Source organism: Oncorhynchus tshawytscha, linkage group LG07 (genome assembly GCF_018296145.1).
Source record: "Oncorhynchus tshawytscha isolate Ot180627B linkage group LG07, Otsh_v2.0, whole genome shotgun sequence".
Taxonomy (NCBI): Eukaryota; Metazoa; Chordata; class Actinopteri; order Salmoniformes; family Salmonidae; genus Oncorhynchus; species Oncorhynchus tshawytscha.
Window position 1 is genome coordinate 50,205,938 of NC_056435.1, and position 6,238 is coordinate 50,212,175.

Sequence of the window (6,238 nt, forward strand, 5' to 3'; positions counted from 1 at the left end):
TTTCTTTTGATTTTCCCATGATGCCAAGCAAAGATGCACTGAGTTTGAAGGTAGGCTTTGAAATACATCCACAGGTACACCTCCAATTGACTCAAATGATGTCAGTTAACCTATCGGAAGCTTCTAAAGCCATGACATCATTTTCTGGAATTTTCCAAGTTGTTTAAAGGCACAGTCAACTTAGTGTATGTAAACTTCTGACCCACTGGATTTGTGATAGTGAAATAATCTGTCTGTAAACAATTGTTGGAAAAATTACTTGTGTCATGCACAAAGTAGATGTCCTAACCGACTTGGCAAAACTATAGTTTGTTTACAAGAAATTTGTGTAGTGGATGAAAATTAGTTTTAATGACTCCAACCTCAGAGTATGTAAACTTCCGACTTCAACTGTAGCTACCTTTAATCAATTGGTTGATTTAAAAAAAAATGTAACCTTGATTTAACTAGGCAAATCAGTTAAGAACAAATTCTTATTTACAGTGACGACCAACCGGGGAACAATGGGTTAACTGCCTTGTTCATGGGCAGAAGGACAGATTTTTACCTTATCAGATCGGGGATTCGATCCAGCAACCTTTCGGTTACTGGCCCAAAGCTCTAACCAGTAGGCTATGTTTGTATTTGCATGTTCGCTAATACATTTGTTTTAGTATTAATTTAGTTTGATGTAACTTAGGTTTAGGTCAGGGGACAACAAGTAGGCCTAAAAGGATTTAAAAAACTATAATTCTTCCTCAATCCTTCAAGAACTTGAAAATAACAGTCATGATTAAAAATGTTTTACTGGAGTTGTTCAATGTGGATTAGACATTAGACATGTCCCCCACAGACTCAACGCCTTCATAAAACCTTTCTCACCAGTCATTTTGCCAAATAAATAAAGTCAATTATAGAAACTAACATAACACTATGACTGAAAAGCTAAACATTCACACAGGGTTATCTACACTGAAACTGTTGCGTTTTGGGTTTATATTTTTGTTCAAAGATTTTACTGAGTTACAGTTCATATAAGGAAATCAGTAAATTTAAATAAATTCATTAGGCCCTAATCTTTGTATTTCACATGACTGGGAATACAGATACGCATCTGTTGGTCATAGATACCTTTTTAAAAAAGGTAGGGGCGTGGATCAGAAGATGACCAGCAGGGTCAGGTCAGCACCTCAGGAGTAAATGCCAGTTGGCTTTTCATAGCTGATCATTGAGTGTTTCTAGAGAGTTGAAAACAGCAGATCTGGGACAGGTAGCACATCCAGTGAACAGGTAAGAGTTCCATAGCCGCAGGCAGAAGAGTGAGTGAGTGAAAAAAATGGAGCTCTATAGGAGAAAGCCCTGCCTCCTGCTGTTTGCTTAGAGATTCTAGGGACAGTAAGGAGGCCTGTGTCTTGTGACCGTAGCGTACGTGTAGGTATGTAAGGCAGGATCAAATAGGAAAGATAGGTAGGATCAAGCCCATGTTATGCTTTGTAGGTTAGCAGTAAAACCTTGAAATCAGCCCTTGCCTTAACAGAAGCTAGTGTAGAGAGGCTAGCACTGGAGTAATATGACCACATTTTTTGGTTCTAGTCAAGGTTCTAGCAGCCGTGTTTAGCACTAACTGAAGTTTTTCAAGGAGATGAGAGCATTGCAGTAGTCTAACCTAGAAGTGACAAAAGCATGGATACATTTTTCTGCATCATTTTTGGACACAAAGTTTCTGATTTTTGCAGTGTTATGTAGATGGAAAAAAGCTGTCCTTGAAACAGACTTTATATGTTCTTCAAAAGAGAGATCAAGGTCCAGAGTAACGCTGAGGTCCTTCAGTTTTATTTGAGATGACTGTACAACTATCAAGATGAATTGTCAGATTCAACAGAATATCTCTTTTGTTTCTTGGGACCTAGAACAAGCATCTCTGTTTTGTTTGAGTTTAAAAGTAGAGAATTTGCTGCCATCCACTTCCTTATGTCTGAAACACAGGCTTCCAGGGAGGGAAATTTTGGGGCTTCACCAGGTTTCACCGAAATGTACAGCTGTGTGTCATCTGCATTAGAGGTCGACCGATTATGATTTTTTTCAATGCCGATACCGATTATTGGAGGACCCAAAAAGCAGATACCGATTTAATTGGACGATTTTTATTTATTTATTTGTAATAATGACAATTATAACAATACTGAATGAACACTTATTTTAACTTAATATAATACATCAATAAAATCAAACATGTTCAATTTGGTTTAAATAATGCAAAAACAAAGTGTTGGAGAAGAAAGTAAAAGTGCAATATGTGCCATGTAAAAAAGCTAACGTTTAAGTTCCTTGCTCAGAACATGAGAACAAATTAAAGCTGGTGGTTCCTTTTAACATGAGTCTTCAATATTCCCAGGTAAGAAGTTTTAGGTTGTAGTTATTATAGGAATTATAGGACTATTTCCCTCTATACAATTTGTGTTTCATTAACCTTTGACTATTGGATGTTCTTTTAGGCACTTTAGTATTGCCCGTGTAACAGTACAGCTTCCGTCCCACTCCTCTCTCCTCCCTGGGCTCGAACCAGGAACACAACGACAACAGCCACCCTCGAAGCAGCGTTACCCATGCAGAGCAAGGGGAACAACCACAGGCTCAGAGTGAGTGACGTTTGAAACGCTATTAGCGCGCACTCACTAGCTAGCCATTTCACTTCGGTTACACCAGCCTCATCTCGGGAGTTGATAGGCTTGAAGTCATAAACAGCGCAATGCTTGACGCACAATGAAGAGCTGCTGGCAAAATGCAAGAAAATGCTGTTTGAATGAATGTTTACGCGCCTGCTTCTGCCTACCACCGCTCAATCAGATACTTAGATACTTGTATGTATGTATGCTCAGTCAGATTATATGCAATGCAGGACACTCTAGATAATATCTAGTAATATCATCAACCATGTGTAATTAACTAGTGATTATGATTGATTGTTTTTTATAAGATTAGTTTAATGCTAGCTAGCAACTTACCTTGGCTTACTGCATTCGCGTAACAGGCAGCCTCCTTGTGGAGTGCAATGAGAGAGAGGCAGGTCGTTATTGCGTTGGACTAGTTAACTGTAAGGTTGCAAGATTGGTTCCCCGGGATGACAAGGTGAAAATCTGTCGTTCTGCCCCTGAATGAGGCGGTTAACCCACCGTTCCTAGGCCTATTGAAAATAAGAATGTGTTCTTAACTGACTTGCCTAGTTAAATAAAGGTGTAAAAATAATAATAAAAATGTAAAAATCGTCGCCCAGAAATACCGATTTCCAATTGTTATGCAAACTTGAAATCGGCCCTAATTAATCGGCCATTCCGATTAATCGGTTGACCTCTAATCTGCACATGTTTCCGAATGACATCACCAAGAGGTAAAATATATAGTGAAAACAATAGTGGTCCATAAACGGAGCCTTGAGGAACACTGAAATTTACAGTTGATTTGTCAGGGGACAAACCATCTACAGAGACAAACTGATATCCTTCCGACAGATGAGATCTAAACCAGCCAAGAACTTGTCCGTGTAGACCATTTTGGGTTTCCAATCTCTCCAAAAGAATGTGGTGATCGATGGTATCAAAAGCAGCAGGTCTAGGAGCACGAGGACAGATGCCATTAAAAGGTCCTTTACCACCTTCACAAGTGCAGTCTCAGTGCTAAGATGGGGTCTAAAACCAAACTGAAGCGTTTCGTATACATTGTTTGTCAGGAAGGAAGTGAGTTGCTGTTCAACAGCTTTCTCAAAATGTTTTAAGAGGAATGGGAGATTCGATATAGGCCGATAGTTTTTTAGATTTTCTGGGTCAAGTTTTGGCTTTTTCAAGACAGACTTTATTACCGCCACTTTTAGTGATTTTGGTACACATCCGGGGGATAGAGAGTCATTTATTATGTTCAACATAGGAGGGCCAAGCACAGGAAGCAGCTCTTTCAGTAGTTTAGTTGGAATAGGGTCCAGTATGCAGCTTGAAGGTCAATGTGTCAAGAGATATAGTATTAAAAAACTTGAGTGTCTCCCTTGATACTAGGTCCTGGCAGTGTTGTGTAGACTCAGGACAACTGAGCTTTGGAGGAATACGCAGATTTAAAGAGGAGTCCGTAATTTGCTTTCTAATGATCGTGATCTTTTCGTTAAAGAAGTGCATGAATTTATCACTGCTGAAGTGAAAGCCATCCTCTCTTGGTAATGCTGCTTTTTAGTTAGCTTTGCGGCAGTATCAAAAATACATTTAGGATTGTTCTTATTTTCCTCAATTAAAATACATTTAGGATTGTTCTTATTTTCTTCAATGATCGAGCAGCAGTGAGGGCTCATCAATACTGCACGGTACCGTCTTTCCAAGCTAGTCGGATGACTTCCAGTTTGGTGTAGCACCATTTCCGTTCCAATTTTCTGGAATTTGTTTGGAAGCGTGCTTCAGAGCTCGGGTATTTTCTGTATACCAGGGAGCTAGTTTCTTATGACAAATGTTTTTTTGTTTTTAGGGGTGCGACTGCATCTAGGGTATTACGCAAGATTAAATTGAGTTCCTCAGGTGGTTAACTGATTTTTGTACTCTGACGTCATTGGGTAGGTGGAGAGAGTTTGGAAGGGCATCTAGGAATCATTGGGTTGTCCGAGAATTTATAGCATGGCTTATGATGATCCTTGTTTGGGGTCTGTGCAGATTATTTGTTGCAATTGCAAACGTAATACAATGGTGGTCCGATAGTCCAGGAATATGAGGAAAAACATTAAGAACATTTATTCCAAGCGACAAAACTAGGTCCAGAGTATGACTGGCAGTGAGTAGGTCCGGAGATATGTTGGGCAAAACCCACTGAGTCGATGATGGCTCCGAAAGCTTTTTGGAGTGGGTCTGTGGACTTTTCCATGTGGATATTAAAGTCACCCAAAATGTAAAAATGATCTGCCATGACTACAAGGTCCGATAGGAATCCAGGGAACTCAGTTGTATGTGGCCCAGGAGGCCTGTCAATAGTAGCTATAAAAAGTGATTGAGTGTGTAGATTTCATGACTAGACACTCTAAAGACGAAAACCCAGTTGTTTTTTTATTTGCTATCGTAGATGTTTGCAACACCTCCGCCTTTGCGGGATGCGTGTGGGATATGGTCACTAGTGTAACCAGGAGGTGAGGCCTCATTTAACAGAGTAAATTCATCAAGCTTAAGCCATGTTTCAGTCAGGCCAATCACATCAAGATTATGATCAGTGATTAGTTAATTGACTATAACTGCCTTGGAAGTTATAAACATTAAGTAGCCCTATTTTGAGATGTGAGATATCACAATCTCTTTCAATAATGACAGGAATGGAGGTCTTTATTTCAGTGAGATTGCTAAAGCGAACACCACCATGTTTAGTTGCAACAAATAATCTGCACAGACCCCAAACAAGGATCATCATAAGCCGTGCTATAAATTCTCGGACAACCCAATGATTCTGGGATAGCTGAGCTGACTACACTGACTGTGCTAGTGGCAGCCAGCCTGCCAGCTTACTGGAGTCTAACAGCCGAACAGTTTTCAACCAGCGATTGAGTTGTGAGACACTGCTGTAGAGCTTATCACTCCCCCTAACTGGGAGGGGGCCAGAGACAATTACTCGATGCCGACACATCTTTCTAGCTGATTTACACGCTGAAGCTATGTTGTGCTTGGTGACCTATTGACTGTTTCATCCTAACATTGTTGGTGCTGACGTGGATAACAATATTCCTATACTCGCCAGTTTTAGCTTTAGCCAGCACCATCTTCAGATTAGCCTTAACATCGGTAGCCCTGCCCCCTCTTAAACAGTGTATGATCGCTGGATGATTCGTTTTAAGTCTAATACTGCGGGTAATGGAGTCACCAATGACTAGGGTTTTCAATTTGTCAGAGCCAATGGTGGGAGGGTTCGGCGTCTCAGACCCCGTAACGGGAGGAGTAGAGACCAGAGAAGGCTCGGCCGCCGACTCCAACCAACCGGTGGAAAGTTTCTGTCGGCTGAATGAGTGACACCGGTTGAGCATTCCTACAGCATTTCCTTCCAGAAGCCATGAGAAAATTGTCAGGCTGCGGGGACTGTGCGGTAGGATTTATACTACTATCTCTACTTATTGGTGGCACAGACGCTGTTTCATCCTTTCCTACACTTAAATGACCCTTGCCTAATGATTGAGTCTGAAGCTGGGCTTGCAGCACAGCTATCTTCGCCATAAGGCGATCGTTCTCCTGTATATTATGAGTACAGCGAC